The 17,999-nt window shown below is 45.9% G+C and overlaps 10 non-coding genes across 10 annotated transcripts; all 10 read right to left on the bottom strand.

Moving 5' to 3' along the window:
• Nucleotides 1-1,222: 1,222 nt before the first annotated feature.
• Nucleotides 1,223-1,295, bottom strand: trnav-aac (transfer RNA valine (anticodon AAC)). Its single transcript has one exon. It is a non-coding gene; the product is annotated as a tRNA-Val (tRNA).
• Nucleotides 1,296-1,735: 440 nt separating this feature from the next.
• trnav-uac (transfer RNA valine (anticodon UAC)) lies at nucleotides 1,736-1,808 on the bottom strand. Its single transcript has one exon. It is a non-coding gene; the product is annotated as a tRNA-Val (tRNA).
• A 3,227-nt stretch (nucleotides 1,809-5,035) lies between these two features.
• Nucleotides 5,036-5,108, bottom strand: trnav-aac (transfer RNA valine (anticodon AAC)). Its single transcript has one exon. It is a non-coding gene; the product is annotated as a tRNA-Val (tRNA).
• A 1,353-nt stretch (nucleotides 5,109-6,461) lies between these two features.
• On the bottom strand, nucleotides 6,462-6,534 carry trnav-cac (transfer RNA valine (anticodon CAC)). Its single transcript has one exon. It is a non-coding gene; the product is annotated as a tRNA-Val (tRNA).
• Nucleotides 6,535-7,943: 1,409 nt separating this feature from the next.
• Nucleotides 7,944-8,016, bottom strand: trnav-aac (transfer RNA valine (anticodon AAC)). The gene has a single exon. It is a non-coding gene; the product is annotated as a tRNA-Val (tRNA).
• A 440-nt stretch (nucleotides 8,017-8,456) lies between these two features.
• Nucleotides 8,457-8,529, bottom strand: trnav-uac (transfer RNA valine (anticodon UAC)). Its single transcript has one exon. It is a non-coding gene; the product is annotated as a tRNA-Val (tRNA).
• A 3,227-nt stretch (nucleotides 8,530-11,756) lies between these two features.
• trnav-aac (transfer RNA valine (anticodon AAC)) lies at nucleotides 11,757-11,829 on the bottom strand. The gene has a single exon. It is a non-coding gene; the product is annotated as a tRNA-Val (tRNA).
• A 1,353-nt stretch (nucleotides 11,830-13,182) lies between these two features.
• trnav-cac (transfer RNA valine (anticodon CAC)) lies at nucleotides 13,183-13,255 on the bottom strand. The gene has a single exon. It is a non-coding gene; the product is annotated as a tRNA-Val (tRNA).
• Nucleotides 13,256-14,664: 1,409 nt separating this feature from the next.
• Nucleotides 14,665-14,737, bottom strand: trnav-aac (transfer RNA valine (anticodon AAC)). The gene has a single exon. It is a non-coding gene; the product is annotated as a tRNA-Val (tRNA).
• A 440-nt stretch (nucleotides 14,738-15,177) lies between these two features.
• trnav-uac (transfer RNA valine (anticodon UAC)) lies at nucleotides 15,178-15,250 on the bottom strand. The gene has a single exon. It is a non-coding gene; the product is annotated as a tRNA-Val (tRNA).
• Nucleotides 15,251-17,999: the final 2,749 nt, after the last annotated feature.

Raw genomic sequence — 17,999 nt, 5'->3', positions numbered from 1 at the left:
ACGCTAGGCCTCAATTGTAAAGTCGTAACGACAGCGGCCAAAGCCCGCCACGACATGCTAATGGACTACGAACCGTCCATTGCACGCTAGACGATCCAGGATGAGACGGTTACCCCAGAAGTCCATGCTGGAGCGGTGAACTTAGAAGACTCAGTAACGCTAGGCAAAACAGGAAAGGAGGTTGACACCAAGACACTCCTAAGAACTTCTCACAACTAGAGTTAGAGTTTAACTTTCATACAGTCTATGCTCTCAACTGCGAGCACTAAATACAAATACTTTCACCATGTCTCCGCCCGGTCTCGAACCGGGGACCTATCGCGTGTAAGGCGAACGTGATAACCACTACACTACAGAAACCTTTGAGAACGAAAACAAACCTAGAAAATATTGTGATCAGAAGCACCCGCATGAACAGGTTTTCCGTGTTGGTTTAAATACTTAATAATATGACGAGGCTATCGGTTGAAGAGGTGGCGTGGTGCCAAGTAGACGCTGCTGAACTGTCCATTGCACGCTAGACGATCCAGGATGAGACGGTTCCCCCAGAAGTCCATGCTGGAGAGGTGAACTTAGAAGACTCTAACGCTAGGCAAAACAGGAAAGGAGGTTGACACCAAGACACTCCTAAGAACTTCTCACAACTAGAGTTAGAGTTTAACTTTCATACAGTCTATGCTCTCAACTGCGAGCACTAAATACAAATACTTTCACCATGTCTCCGCCCGGTCTCGAACCGGGGACCTATCGCGTGTAAACACATACACAAGAATCTGGCAACCCATCAGAATCCTGTCATCAACCATCCAGTCGAGTTCACACCATTTAATGGAACCAGGGTCAGAGTGGTCAGGTGTGAATGTAAGTGGTTATATCATACATATTTGAAACATATTATCCTAAACATCCATTCGCCCATCTGCTACAGCGGGGAACAATGCTAACACGCTAGGCCTCAATTGTAAAGTCGTAACGACAGCGGCCAAAGCCCGCCACGACATGCCAATGGCCTACGAACCGTCCATTGCATGCTAGACGATCCAGGATGAGACGGTTACCCCAGAAGTCCATGCTGGAGAGGTGCACGTAGAAGACTCAGTAACGCTAGGAAAATCAGGAAAGGAGGTTGACACCAAGACACTTCTCACAACGAGAGTTCGAGTTTAACTTTCATACAGCCTATGCTCTCAACTGCGAGCGCTAAATACAAATACTTTCACCATGTTTCCGCCCGGTCTCGAACCGGGGACCTTTCGCGTGTTAGGCGAACGTGATAACCACTACACTACGGAAACCATGTCGATTGAGCAAAACCCTAGAAAATTTTGTCAGCAGAAGCTCCCGCATGAACAGGTTTTCAGCGCAGGTTTAAACACTTAATAATATGACGAGGCTATCAGTTGAAGAGGTGGCGTGGTGCCAAGTAGACGCTGCTGAAGGCTCTGTTCCAGATAGACTCATCACGAATAGCTGCTTGATAGTAAAGCAGGAGAATTTAAACATTAACTTTGTTGATCTCAATACAGTATTGCTGTTTCAGCCCGGTTTCGAACCGGGGACCTTTCAAGTGTTAGGCGAACGTGATAACCACTACACTACGGAAACCATGTAGAATGAGGAAAACCCTAGAAAATTTTGTCAGCAGAAGCTCCCGCATGAACAGGTTTTCAGCGCAGGTTTAAACACTTGATAATATGACGCGGCTATCGGTTCAATTTAAATTTGTAATTAATGCTGTTTCCGCCCGGTCTTGAACCGGGGACCTTTCGCGTGTAAGGCGAACATGATAACCACTACACTACGGAAACCTGTGCGAAAGAAAAAAAAACTAGAAAATATTGTCATCAGAAGCACCCGCATGAACAGGTTTTCCGCGTTGGTTTAAATACTTAATAATATGACGAGGCTATTGGTTGAAGAGGTGGCGTGGTGCCAAGTAGACGCTGCTGAAGTTTCTGTTCCAGATAGACTTTTCCCGAATAGCTGCTTGATAGTAAAGCAGGAGAATTTAAACATTAACTTTGTATATCTCAAAACAATAGAACTGTTTCTGCCCGGTTTCAAACCGGAGACCTTTCGCGTGTTAGGCGAACGTGATAATCACTACACAACGGAAACCTGTTAGCTTGAGCATAACCCTAGAAAATTTTGTCAGCAGAAGCTCCCACACAAGCTCCCACACAACCCTAGAAAATATTGTGATCAGAAGCACCCGCATGAACAGGTTTTCCGCGTTGGTTTAAATACTTAATAATATGACGAGGCTTTCGGTTGAAGAGGTGGCGTGGTGCCAAGTAGACGCTGCTGAAGGCTCTGTTCCAGATAGACTCATCACGAATAGCTGCTTGATAGTAAAGCAGGAGAATTTAAACATTAACTTTGTTGATCTCAAAACAGTTTTGATGTTTCCGCCCGGTTTCGAACCGGGGATCTTTCGCGTGTGAGACGAACGTGAGAACCACTACACTACGAAAACACATACACCGAGTATCTGGCAACCCATCAGAATCCCGTCATCAACCGTCCAGTCTAGTTCACAACATTTAATGGAACCAGGGTCAGACTGGTCAGGTGTGAATGTAAGTGGTTATATCATACATATTTGAAACATATTATCCTAAACATCCATTCGCCCATCTGCTACCGCGGGGAACAATGCTAGCACGCTAGGCCTCAATTGTAAAGTCGTAACGACAGCGGCCAAAGCCCGCCACGACATGCTAATGGACTACGAACCGTCCATTGCACGCTAGACGATCCAGGATGAGACGGTTACCCCAGAAGTCCATGCTGGAGAGGTGCACGTAGAAGACTCAGTAACGCTAGACAAAACAGGAAAGGAGGTTGACACCAAGACACTCCTAAGAACTTCTCACAACTAGAGTTAGAGTTTAACTTTCATACAGTCTATGCTCTCAACTGCGAGCACTAAATACAAATACTTTCACCATGTTTCCGCCCGGTCTCGAACCGGGGACCTATCGCGTGTAAGGCGAACGTGATAACCACTACACTACGGAAACCTTTGAGAATGAAAAAAACCCTAGAAAATATTGTGATCAGAAGCACCCGCATGAACAGGTTTCCAGCGGCCAAAGCCCACCACGACATACCAATGGCCTACGAACCGTCCATTGCATGCTAGACGATCCAGGATGAGACGGTTACCCCAGAAGTCCATGCTGGAGAGGTGCACGTAGAAGACTCAGTAACGCTAGGAAAATCAGGAAAGGAGGTTGACACCCAGACACTTCTCACAACTAGAGTTCGAGTTTAACTTTCATACAGTCTATGCTCTCAACTGCGAGCGCTAAATACAAATACTTTCACCATGTTTCCGCCCGGTCTCCAACCGGGGACCTATCGCGTGTTAGGCGAACGTGATAACCACTAAACTACGGAAACCATGTGGATTGAGCAAAACCCTAGAAAAATTTGCCAGCAGAAGCTCCCGCATGAACAGGTTTTCAGCGCAGGTTTAAACACTTAATAATATGACGCGGCTATCGGTTGAAGAGGTGGCGTGGTGCCAAGTAGACGCTGCTGAAGTTTCTGTTCCAGATAGCCTTTTCCCGAATAGCTGCTTGATAGTAAAGCAGGAGAATTTAAACATTAACTTTGTTGATCTCAAAACAGTTTTGATGTTTCCGCCCGGTTTCGAACCTGGGACCTTTCGCGTGTGAGGCGACCGTGATAACCACTACACTACGAAAACACATACACGGTGTATCTGGCAACCCATCAGAATCCCGTCATCAACCGTCCAGTCTAGTTCACAACATTTAATGGAACCAGGGTCAGAGTGGTCAGCTGTGAATGTAAGTGGTTATATCATACATATTTGAAACATATTATCCTAAACATCCATTCGCCCATCTGCTACCGCGGGGAACAATGCTAGCACGCTAGGCCTCAATTGTAAAGTCGTAACGACAGCGGCCAAAGCCCGCCACGACATGCTAATGGACTACGAACCGTCCATTGCACGCTAGAAGATCCAGGATGAGACGGTTACCCCAGAAGTCCATGCTGGAGAGGTGCACGTAGAAGACTCAGTAACGCTAGGCAAAACAGGAAAGGAGGTTGACACCAAGACACTCCTAAGAACTTCTCACAACTAGAGTTAGAGTTTAACTTTCATACAGTCTATGCTCTCAACTGCGAGCACTAAATACAAATACTTTCACCATGTCTCCGCCCGGTCTCGAACCGGGGACCTATCGCGTGTAAGGCAAACGTGATAACCACTACACTACGGAAACCTTTGAGAATGAAAACAAACCTAGAAAATATTGTGATCAGAAGCACCCGCATGAACAGGTTTTCTGCGTTGGTTTAAATACTTAATAATATGACGAGGCTATCGGTTCAAGAGGTGGCGTGGTGCCAATTAGACGCTGCTGATGGTTCTGTTCAAGATAAACTCTTCACGAATAGCTACTTGATAGTAACGCAGGAGAATTTAAACATTAACTTTGTATACCTCAAAACACTAATGCTGTTTCCGCCCGGTTTCGAATCGGGGACCATTCGCGTGTGAGGCTAACGTGATAACCACTACACTACGGAAACACATACACAAGAATCTGGCAACCCATCAGAATCCTGTCATCAACCGTCCAGTCGAGTTCACACCATTTAATGGAACCAGGGTCAGAGTGGTCAGGTGTGAATGTAAGTGGTTATATCATACATATTTGAAACATATTATCCTAAACATCCATTCGCCCATCTGCTACAGCGGGGAACAATGCTAACACGCTAGGCCTCAATTGTAATGTCGTAACGACAGCGGCCAAAGCCCGCCACGACATGCCAATGGCCTACGAACCGTCCATTGCATGCGAGACGATCCAGGATGAGACGGTTACCCCAGAAGTCCATGCTGGAGAGGTGCACGTAGAAGACTCAGTAACGCTAGGAAAATCAGGAAAGGAGGTTGACACCAAGACACTTCTCACAACGAGAGTTCGAGTTTAACTTTCATACAGTCTATGCTCTCAACTGCGAGCGCTAAATAGAAATACTTTCACCATGTTTCCGCCCGGTCTCGAACCGGGGACCTTTCGCGTGTTAGGCGAACGTGATAACCACTACACTACGGAAACCATGTCGATTGAGCAAAACCCTAGAAAATTTTGTCAGCAGAAGCTCCCGCATGAACAGGTTTTCAGCGCAGGTTTAAACACTTAATAATATGACGAGGCTATCAGTTGAAGAGGTGGCGTGGTGATGCTTGATAGTAAAGCAGGAGAATTTAAATATTAACTTTGTTGATCTCAAAACTGTTTTTATGTTTCCGCCCGGTTTCGAACCGGGGACCTTTCGCGTGTGAGTTGGAAGTGATAACCACTACACTACGAAAACACATACACGGTTAATCTGGCAACCCATCAGAATCCCGTCATCAACCGTCCAGTCTAGTTCACAACATTTAATGGAACCAGGGTCAGAGTGGTCAGGTGTGAATGTAAGTGGTTATATCATACATTTTTGAAACATATTATCCTAAACATCCATTCGCCCATCTGCTACCGCGGGGAACAATGCTAGCACGCTAGGCCTCAATTGTAAAGTCGTAACGACAGCGGCCAAAGCCCGCCACGACATGCTAATGGACTACGAACCGTCCATTGCACGCTAGACGATCCAGGATGAGACGGTTACCCCAGAAGTCCATGCTGGAGAGGTGAACTTAGAAGACTCAGTAACGCTAGGCAAAACAGGAAAGGAGGTTGACACCAAGACACTCCTAAGAACTTCTCACAACTAGAGTTAGAGTTTAACTTTCATACAGTCTATGCTCTCAACTGCGAGCACTAAATACAAATACTTTCACCATGTCTGCTCCCGGTCTCGAACCGGGGACCTATCGCGCGTAAGGCGAACGTGATAACCACTACACTACGGAAACCTTTGACAATAAAAACAAACCTAGAAAATATTGTGATCAGAAGCACCCGCATGAACAGGTTTTCCGCGTTGGTTTAAATACTTAATAATATGACGAGGCTATCGGTTGAAAAGGTGGCGTGGTGCCAAGTAGACGCTGCTGAAGTTTCTGTTCCAGATAGACTTTTCCCGAATAGCTGCTTGATAGTAAAGCAGGAGAATTTAAACATTAACTTTGTATATCTCAAAACAATGAAACTGTTACTGCCAGGTTTCAAACCGGAGACCTTTCGCGTGTTAGGCGAACGTGATAATCACTACACAACGGAAACCTGTTAGCTTGAGCATAACCCTAGAAAATTTTGTCAGCAGAAGCTCCCACATGAACAGGTTTTCAGCGCAGGTTTAAACACTTAATAATATGACGAGGCTATCGGTTGAAGAGGTGGCGTGGTGCCAAGTAGACGCTGCTGAAGGCTCTGTTCCAGATAGACTCATCACGAATAGCTGCTTGATAGTAAAGCAGGAGAATTTAAACATTAACTTTGTTGATCTCAAAACAGTTTTTATGTTTCCGCCCGGTTTCGAACCGGGGACCTTTCGCGTGTGAGGCGAACGTGATAACCACTACACTACGGAAACACATACACGGTTTATCTGGCAACCCATCAGAATCCCGTCATCAACCGTCCAGTCTAGTTCACAACATTTAATGGAACCAGGGTCAGAGTGGTCAGGTGTGAATGTAAGTGGTTATATCATACATATTTGAAACATATTATCCTAAACATCCATTCGCCCATCTGCTACCGCGGGGAACAATGCTAGCACGCTAGGCCTCAATTGTAAAGTCGTAACGACAGCGGCCAAAGCCCGCCACGACATGCTAATGGACTACGAACCGTCCATTGCACGCTAGACGATCCAGGATGAGACGGTTACCCCAGAAGTCCATGCTGGAGCGGTGAACTTAGAAGACTCAGTAACGCTAGGCAAAACAGGAAAGGAGGTTGACACCAAGACACTCCTAAGAACTTCTCACAACTAGAGTTAGAGTTTAACTTTCATACAGTCTATGCTCTCAACTGCGAGCACTAAATACAAATACTTTCACCATGTCTCCGCCCGGTCTCGAACCGGGGACCTATCGCGTGTAAGGCGAACGTGATAACCACTACACTACAGAAACCTTTGAGAACGAAAACAAACCTAGAAAATATTGTGATCAGAAGCACCCGCATGAACAGGTTTTCCGTGTTGGTTTAAATACTTAATAATATGACGAGGCTATCGGTTGAAGAGGTGGCGTGGTGCCAAGTAGACGCTGCTGAACTGTCCATTGCACGCTAGACGATCCAGGATGAGACGGTTCCCCCAGAAGTCCATGCTGGAGAGGTGAACTTAGAAGACTCTAACGCTAGGCAAAACAGGAAAGGAGGTTGACACCAAGACACTCCTAAGAACTTCTCACAACTAGAGTTAGAGTTTAACTTTCATACAGTCTATGCTCTCAACTGCGAGCACTAAATACAAATACTTTCACCATGTCTCCGCCCGGTCTCGAACCGGGGACCTATCGCGTGTAAACACATACACAAGAATCTGGCAACCCATCAGAATCCTGTCATCAACCATCCAGTCGAGTTCACACCATTTAATGGAACCAGGGTCAGAGTGGTCAGGTGTGAATGTAAGTGGTTATATCATACATATTTGAAACATATTATCCTAAACATCCATTCGCCCATCTGCTACAGCGGGGAACAATGCTAACACGCTAGGCCTCAATTGTAAAGTCGTAACGACAGCGGCCAAAGCCCGCCACGACATGCCAATGGCCTACGAACCGTCCATTGCATGCTAGACGATCCAGGATGAGACGGTTACCCCAGAAGTCCATGCTGGAGAGGTGCACGTAGAAGACTCAGTAACGCTAGGAAAATCAGGAAAGGAGGTTGACACCAAGACACTTCTCACAACGAGAGTTCGAGTTTAACTTTCATACAGCCTATGCTCTCAACTGCGAGCGCTAAATACAAATACTTTCACCATGTTTCCGCCCGGTCTCGAACCGGGGACCTTTCGCGTGTTAGGCGAACGTGATAACCACTACACTACGGAAACCATGTCGATTGAGCAAAACCCTAGAAAATTTTGTCAGCAGAAGCTCCCGCATGAACAGGTTTTCAGCGCAGGTTTAAACACTTAATAATATGACGAGGCTATCAGTTGAAGAGGTGGCGTGGTGCCAAGTAGACGCTGCTGAAGGCTCTGTTCCAGATAGACTCATCACGAATAGCTGCTTGATAGTAAAGCAGGAGAATTTAAACATTAACTTTGTTGATCTCAATACAGTATTGCTGTTTCAGCCCGGTTTCGAACCGGGGACCTTTCAAGTGTTAGGCGAACGTGATAACCACTACACTACGGAAACCATGTAGAATGAGGAAAACCCTAGAAAATTTTGTCAGCAGAAGCTCCCGCATGAACAGGTTTTCAGCGCAGGTTTAAACACTTGATAATATGACGCGGCTATCGGTTCAATTTAAATTTGTAATTAATGCTGTTTCCGCCCGGTCTTGAACCGGGGACCTTTCGCGTGTAAGGCGAACATGATAACCACTACACTACGGAAACCTGTGCGAAAGAAAAAAAAACTAGAAAATATTGTCATCAGAAGCACCCGCATGAACAGGTTTTCCGCGTTGGTTTAAATACTTAATAATATGACGAGGCTATTGGTTGAAGAGGTGGCGTGGTGCCAAGTAGACGCTGCTGAAGTTTCTGTTCCAGATAGACTTTTCCCGAATAGCTGCTTGATAGTAAAGCAGGAGAATTTAAACATTAACTTTGTATATCTCAAAACAATAGAACTGTTTCTGCCCGGTTTCAAACCGGAGACCTTTCGCGTGTTAGGCGAACGTGATAATCACTACACAACGGAAACCTGTTAGCTTGAGCATAACCCTAGAAAATTTTGTCAGCAGAAGCTCCCACACAAGCTCCCACACAACCCTAGAAAATATTGTGATCAGAAGCACCCGCATGAACAGGTTTTCCGCGTTGGTTTAAATACTTAATAATATGACGAGGCTTTCGGTTGAAGAGGTGGCGTGGTGCCAAGTAGACGCTGCTGAAGGCTCTGTTCCAGATAGACTCATCACGAATAGCTGCTTGATAGTAAAGCAGGAGAATTTAAACATTAACTTTGTTGATCTCAAAACAGTTTTGATGTTTCCGCCCGGTTTCGAACCGGGGATCTTTCGCGTGTGAGACGAACGTGAGAACCACTACACTACGAAAACACATACACCGAGTATCTGGCAACCCATCAGAATCCCGTCATCAACCGTCCAGTCTAGTTCACAACATTTAATGGAACCAGGGTCAGACTGGTCAGGTGTGAATGTAAGTGGTTATATCATACATATTTGAAACATATTATCCTAAACATCCATTCGCCCATCTGCTACCGCGGGGAACAATGCTAGCACGCTAGGCCTCAATTGTAAAGTCGTAACGACAGCGGCCAAAGCCCGCCACGACATGCTAATGGACTACGAACCGTCCATTGCACGCTAGACGATCCAGGATGAGACGGTTACCCCAGAAGTCCATGCTGGAGAGGTGCACGTAGAAGACTCAGTAACGCTAGACAAAACAGGAAAGGAGGTTGACACCAAGACACTCCTAAGAACTTCTCACAACTAGAGTTAGAGTTTAACTTTCATACAGTCTATGCTCTCAACTGCGAGCACTAAATACAAATACTTTCACCATGTTTCCGCCCGGTCTCGAACCGGGGACCTATCGCGTGTAAGGCGAACGTGATAACCACTACACTACGGAAACCTTTGAGAATGAAAAAAACCCTAGAAAATATTGTGATCAGAAGCACCCGCATGAACAGGTTTCCAGCGGCCAAAGCCCACCACGACATACCAATGGCCTACGAACCGTCCATTGCATGCTAGACGATCCAGGATGAGACGGTTACCCCAGAAGTCCATGCTGGAGAGGTGCACGTAGAAGACTCAGTAACGCTAGGAAAATCAGGAAAGGAGGTTGACACCCAGACACTTCTCACAACTAGAGTTCGAGTTTAACTTTCATACAGTCTATGCTCTCAACTGCGAGCGCTAAATACAAATACTTTCACCATGTTTCCGCCCGGTCTCCAACCGGGGACCTATCGCGTGTTAGGCGAACGTGATAACCACTAAACTACGGAAACCATGTGGATTGAGCAAAACCCTAGAAAAATTTGCCAGCAGAAGCTCCCGCATGAACAGGTTTTCAGCGCAGGTTTAAACACTTAATAATATGACGCGGCTATCGGTTGAAGAGGTGGCGTGGTGCCAAGTAGACGCTGCTGAAGTTTCTGTTCCAGATAGCCTTTTCCCGAATAGCTGCTTGATAGTAAAGCAGGAGAATTTAAACATTAACTTTGTTGATCTCAAAACAGTTTTGATGTTTCCGCCCGGTTTCGAACCTGGGACCTTTCGCGTGTGAGGCGACCGTGATAACCACTACACTACGAAAACACATACACGGTGTATCTGGCAACCCATCAGAATCCCGTCATCAACCGTCCAGTCTAGTTCACAACATTTAATGGAACCAGGGTCAGAGTGGTCAGCTGTGAATGTAAGTGGTTATATCATACATATTTGAAACATATTATCCTAAACATCCATTCGCCCATCTGCTACCGCGGGGAACAATGCTAGCACGCTAGGCCTCAATTGTAAAGTCGTAACGACAGCGGCCAAAGCCCGCCACGACATGCTAATGGACTACGAACCGTCCATTGCACGCTAGAAGATCCAGGATGAGACGGTTACCCCAGAAGTCCATGCTGGAGAGGTGCACGTAGAAGACTCAGTAACGCTAGGCAAAACAGGAAAGGAGGTTGACACCAAGACACTCCTAAGAACTTCTCACAACTAGAGTTAGAGTTTAACTTTCATACAGTCTATGCTCTCAACTGCGAGCACTAAATACAAATACTTTCACCATGTCTCCGCCCGGTCTCGAACCGGGGACCTATCGCGTGTAAGGCAAACGTGATAACCACTACACTACGGAAACCTTTGAGAATGAAAACAAACCTAGAAAATATTGTGATCAGAAGCACCCGCATGAACAGGTTTTCTGCGTTGGTTTAAATACTTAATAATATGACGAGGCTATCGGTTCAAGAGGTGGCGTGGTGCCAATTAGACGCTGCTGATGGTTCTGTTCAAGATAAACTCTTCACGAATAGCTACTTGATAGTAACGCAGGAGAATTTAAACATTAACTTTGTATACCTCAAAACACTAATGCTGTTTCCGCCCGGTTTCGAATCGGGGACCATTCGCGTGTGAGGCTAACGTGATAACCACTACACTACGGAAACACATACACAAGAATCTGGCAACCCATCAGAATCCTGTCATCAACCGTCCAGTCGAGTTCACACCATTTAATGGAACCAGGGTCAGAGTGGTCAGGTGTGAATGTAAGTGGTTATATCATACATATTTGAAACATATTATCCTAAACATCCATTCGCCCATCTGCTACAGCGGGGAACAATGCTAACACGCTAGGCCTCAATTGTAATGTCGTAACGACAGCGGCCAAAGCCCGCCACGACATGCCAATGGCCTACGAACCGTCCATTGCATGCGAGACGATCCAGGATGAGACGGTTACCCCAGAAGTCCATGCTGGAGAGGTGCACGTAGAAGACTCAGTAACGCTAGGAAAATCAGGAAAGGAGGTTGACACCAAGACACTTCTCACAACGAGAGTTCGAGTTTAACTTTCATACAGTCTATGCTCTCAACTGCGAGCGCTAAATAGAAATACTTTCACCATGTTTCCGCCCGGTCTCGAACCGGGGACCTTTCGCGTGTTAGGCGAACGTGATAACCACTACACTACGGAAACCATGTCGATTGAGCAAAACCCTAGAAAATTTTGTCAGCAGAAGCTCCCGCATGAACAGGTTTTCAGCGCAGGTTTAAACACTTAATAATATGACGAGGCTATCAGTTGAAGAGGTGGCGTGGTGATGCTTGATAGTAAAGCAGGAGAATTTAAATATTAACTTTGTTGATCTCAAAACTGTTTTTATGTTTCCGCCCGGTTTCGAACCGGGGACCTTTCGCGTGTGAGTTGGAAGTGATAACCACTACACTACGAAAACACATACACGGTTAATCTGGCAACCCATCAGAATCCCGTCATCAACCGTCCAGTCTAGTTCACAACATTTAATGGAACCAGGGTCAGAGTGGTCAGGTGTGAATGTAAGTGGTTATATCATACATTTTTGAAACATATTATCCTAAACATCCATTCGCCCATCTGCTACCGCGGGGAACAATGCTAGCACGCTAGGCCTCAATTGTAAAGTCGTAACGACAGCGGCCAAAGCCCGCCACGACATGCTAATGGACTACGAACCGTCCATTGCACGCTAGACGATCCAGGATGAGACGGTTACCCCAGAAGTCCATGCTGGAGAGGTGAACTTAGAAGACTCAGTAACGCTAGGCAAAACAGGAAAGGAGGTTGACACCAAGACACTCCTAAGAACTTCTCACAACTAGAGTTAGAGTTTAACTTTCATACAGTCTATGCTCTCAACTGCGAGCACTAAATACAAATACTTTCACCATGTCTGCTCCCGGTCTCGAACCGGGGACCTATCGCGCGTAAGGCGAACGTGATAACCACTACACTACGGAAACCTTTGACAATAAAAACAAACCTAGAAAATATTGTGATCAGAAGCACCCGCATGAACAGGTTTTCCGCGTTGGTTTAAATACTTAATAATATGACGAGGCTATCGGTTGAAAAGGTGGCGTGGTGCCAAGTAGACGCTGCTGAAGTTTCTGTTCCAGATAGACTTTTCCCGAATAGCTGCTTGATAGTAAAGCAGGAGAATTTAAACATTAACTTTGTATATCTCAAAACAATGAAACTGTTACTGCCAGGTTTCAAACCGGAGACCTTTCGCGTGTTAGGCGAACGTGATAATCACTACACAACGGAAACCTGTTAGCTTGAGCATAACCCTAGAAAATTTTGTCAGCAGAAGCTCCCACATGAACAGGTTTTCAGCGCAGGTTTAAACACTTAATAATATGACGAGGCTATCGGTTGAAGAGGTGGCGTGGTGCCAAGTAGACGCTGCTGAAGGCTCTGTTCCAGATAGACTCATCACGAATAGCTGCTTGATAGTAAAGCAGGAGAATTTAAACATTAACTTTGTTGATCTCAAAACAGTTTTTATGTTTCCGCCCGGTTTCGAACCGGGGACCTTTCGCGTGTGAGGCGAACGTGATAACCACTACACTACGGAAACACATACACGGTTTATCTGGCAACCCATCAGAATCCCGTCATCAACCGTCCAGTCTAGTTCACAACATTTAATGGAACCAGGGTCAGAGTGGTCAGGTGTGAATGTAAGTGGTTATATCATACATATTTGAAACATATTATCCTAAACATCCATTCGCCCATCTGCTACCGCGGGGAACAATGCTAGCACGCTAGGCCTCAATTGTAAAGTCGTAACGACAGCGGCCAAAGCCCGCCACGACATGCTAATGGACTACGAACCGTCCATTGCACGCTAGACGATCCAGGATGAGACGGTTACCCCAGAAGTCCATGCTGGAGCGGTGAACTTAGAAGACTCAGTAACGCTAGGCAAAACAGGAAAGGAGGTTGACACCAAGACACTCCTAAGAACTTCTCACAACTAGAGTTAGAGTTTAACTTTCATACAGTCTATGCTCTCAACTGCGAGCACTAAATACAAATACTTTCACCATGTCTCCGCCCGGTCTCGAACCGGGGACCTATCGCGTGTAAGGCGAACGTGATAACCACTACACTACAGAAACCTTTGAGAACGAAAACAAACCTAGAAAATATTGTGATCAGAAGCACCCGCATGAACAGGTTTTCCGTGTTGGTTTAAATACTTAATAATATGACGAGGCTATCGGTTGAAGAGGTGGCGTGGTGCCAAGTAGACGCTGCTGAACTGTCCATTGCACGCTAGACGATCCAGGATGAGACGGTTCCCCCAGAAGTCCATGCTGGAGAGGTGAACTTAGAAGACTCTAACGCTAGGCAAAACAGGAAAGGAGGTTGACACCAAGACACTCCTAAGAACTTCTCACAACTAGAGTTAGAGTTTAACTTTCATACAGTCTATGCTCTCAACTGCGAGCACTAAATACAAATACTTTCACCATGTCTCCGCCCGGTCTCGAACCGGGGACCTATCGCGTGTAAACACATACACAAGAATCTGGCAACCCATCAGAATCCTGTCATCAACCATCCAGTCGAGTTCACACCATTTAATGGAACCAGGGTCAGAGTGGTCAGGTGTGAATGTAAGTGGTTATATCATACATATTTGAAACATATTATCCTAAACATCCATTCGCCCATCTGCTACAGCGGGGAACAATGCTAACACGCTAGGCCTCAATTGTAAAGTCGTAACGACAGCGGCCAAAGCCCGCCACGACATGCCAATGGCCTACGAACCGTCCATTGCATGCTAGACGATCCAGGATGAGACGGTTACCCCAGAAGTCCATGCTGGAGAGGTGCACGTAGAAGACTCAGTAACGCTAGGAAAATCAGGAAAGGAGGTTGACACCAAGACACTTCTCACAACGAGAGTTCGAGTTTAACTTTCATACAGCCTATGCTCTCAACTGCGAGCGCTAAATACAAATACTTTCACCATGTTTCCGCCCGGTCTCGAACCGGGGACCTTTCGCGTGTTAGGCGAACGTGATAACCACTACACTACGGAAACCATGTCGATTGAGCAAAACCCTAGAAAATTTTGTCAGCAGAAGCTCCCGCATGAACAGGTTTTCAGCGCAGGTTTAAACACTTAATAATATGACGAGGCTATCAGTTGAAGAGGTGGCGTGGTGCCAAGTAGACGCTGCTGAAGGCTCTGTTCCAGATAGACTCATCACGAATAGCTGCTTGATAGTAAAGCAGGAGAATTTAAACATTAACTTTGTTGATCTCAATACAGTATTGCTGTTTCAGCCCGGTTTCGAACCGGGGACCTTTCAAGTGTTAGGCGAACGTGATAACCACTACACTACGGAAACCATGTAGAATGAGGAAAACCCTAGAAAATTTTGTCAGCAGAAGCTCCCGCATGAACAGGTTTTCAGCGCAGGTTTAAACACTTGATAATATGACGCGGCTATCGGTTCAATTTAAATTTGTAATTAATGCTGTTTCCGCCCGGTCTTGAACCGGGGACCTTTCGCGTGTAAGGCGAACATGATAACCACTACACTACGGAAACCTGTGCGAAAGAAAAAAAAACTAGAAAATATTGTCATCAGAAGCACCCGCATGAACAGGTTTTCCGCGTTGGTTTAAATACTTAATAATATGACGAGGCTATTGGTTGAAGAGGTGGCGTGGTGCCAAGTAGACGCTGCTGAAGTTTCTGTTCCAGATAGACTTTTCCCGAATAGCTGCTTGATAGTAAAGCAGGAGAATTTAAACATTAACTTTGTATATCTCAAAACAATAGAACTGTTTCTGCCCGGTTTCAAACCGGAGACCTTTCGCGTGTTAGGCGAACGTGATAATCACTACACAACGGAAACCTGTTAGCTTGAGCATAACCCTAGAAAATTTTGTCAGCAGAAGCTCCCACACAAGCTCCCACACAACCCTAGAAAATATTGTGATCAGAAGCACCCGCATGAACAGGTTTTCCGCGTTGGTTTAAATACTTAATAATATGACGAGGCTTTCGGTTGAAGAGGTGGCGTGGTGCCAAGTAGACGCTGCTGAAGGCTCTGTTCCAGATAGACTCATCACGAATAGCTGCTTGATAGTAAAGCAGGAGAATTTAAACATTAACTTTGTTGATCTCAAAACAGTTTTGATGTTTCCGCCCGGTTTCGAACCGGGGATCTTTCGCGTGTGAGACGAACGTGAGAACCACTACACTACGAAAACACATACACCGAGTATCTGGCAACCCATCAGAATCCCGTCATCAACCGTCCAGTCTAGTTCACAACATTTAATGGAACCAGGGTCAGACTGGTCAGGTGTGAATGTAAGTGGTTATATCATACATATTTGAAACATATTATCCTAAACATCCATTCGCCCATCTGCTACCGCGGGGAACAATGCTAGCACGCTAGGCCTCAATTGTAAAGTCGTAACGACAGCGGCCAAAGCCCGCCACGACATGCTAATGGACTACGAACCGTCCATTGCACGCTAGACGATCCAGGATGAGACGGTTACCCCAGAAGTCCATGCTGGAGAGGTGCACGTAGAAGACTCAGTAACGCTAGACAAAACAGGAAAGGAGGTTGACACCAAGACACTCCTAAGAACTTCTCACAACTAGAGTTAGAGTTTAACTTTCATACAGTCTATGCTCTCAACTGCGAGCACTAAATACAAATACTTTCACCATGTTTCCGCCCGGTCTCGAACCGGGGACCTATCGCGTGTAAGGCGAACGTGATAACCACTACACTACGGAAACCTTTGAGAATGAAAAAAACCCTAGAAAATATTGTGATCAGAAGCACCCGCATGAACAGGTTTCCAGCGGCCAAAGCCCACCACGACATACCAATGGCCTACGAACCGTCCATTGCATGCTAGACGATCCAGGATGAGACGGTTACCCCAGAAGTCCATGCTGGAGAGGTGCACGTAGAAGACTCAGTAACGCTAGGAAAATCAGGAAAGGAGGTTGACACCCAGACACTTCTCACAACTAGAGTTCGAGTTTAACTTTCATACAGTCTATGCTCTCAACTGCGAGCGCTAAATACAAATACTTTCACCATGTTTCCGCCCGGTCTCCAACCGGGGACCTATCGCGTGTTAGGCGAACGTGATAACCACTAAACTACGGAAACCATGTGGATTGAGCAAAACCCTAGAAAAATTTGCCAGCAGAAGCTCCCGCATGAACAGGTTTTCAGCGCAGGTTTAAACACTTAATAATATGACGCGGCTATCGGTTGAAGAGGTGGCGTGGTGCCAAGTAGACGCTGCTGAAGTTTCTGTTCCAGATAGCCTTTTCCCGAATAGCTGCTTGATAGTAAAGCAGGAGAATTTAAACATTAACTTTGTTGATCTCAAAACAGTTTTGATGTTTCCGCCCGGTTTCGAACCTGGGACCTTTCGCGTGTGAGGCGACCGTGATAACCACTACACTACGAAAACACATACACGGTGTATCTGGCAACCCATCAGAATCCCGTCATCAACCGTCCAGTCTAGTTCACAACATTTAATGGAACCAGGGTCAGAGTGGTCAGGTGTGAATGTAAGTGGTTATATCATACATATTTGAAACATATTATCCTAAACATCCATTCGCCCATCTGCTACCGCGGGGAACAATGCAAGCACGCTAGGCCTCAATTGTAAAGTCGTAACGACAGCGGCCAAAGCCCGCCACGACATGCTAATGGACTACGAACCGTCCATTGCACGCTAGACGATCCAGGATGAGACGGTTACTCCAGAAGTCCATGCTGGAGAGGTGCACGTAGAAGACTCAGTAACGCTAGGCAAAACAGGAAAGGAGGTTGACACCAAGACACTCCTAAGAACTTCTCACAACTAGAGTTAGAGTTTAACTTTCACACAGTCTATGCTATCAACTGCGAGCACTAAATACAAATACTTTCACCACTTTTCCGCCCAGTCTCGAACCGGGGACCTTTCGCGTGTTAGGCGAACGTGATAACCACTACACTACGGAAACCTTTGAGAATGAAAACAAACCTAGAAAATATTGTGATCAGAAGCACCCGCATGAACAGGTTTTCCGCGTTGGTTTAAATACTTAATAATATGACGAGGCTATCGGTTCAAGATGTGGCGTGGTGCCAAGTAGACACTGCTGATGGTTCTGTTCAAGATAAACTCTTCACGAATAGCTACTTGATAGTAAAGCAGGAGAATTTAAACATTAACTTTGTATACCTCAAAACAATAACGCTGTTTCCGCCCGGTTTCGAATCGGGGACCTTTCGCGTGTGAGGCTAACGTGATAACCA

The sequence above is a fragment of the Gadus chalcogrammus genome, chromosome 5 (assembly GCF_026213295.1).
Source record: "Gadus chalcogrammus isolate NIFS_2021 chromosome 5, NIFS_Gcha_1.0, whole genome shotgun sequence".
NCBI classification, from domain to species: Eukaryota; Metazoa; Chordata; class Actinopteri; order Gadiformes; family Gadidae; genus Gadus; species Gadus chalcogrammus.
The sequence above is the reverse complement of the archived record's forward strand: the minus strand, read 5'-3'. Positions and strand labels throughout refer to the sequence as shown.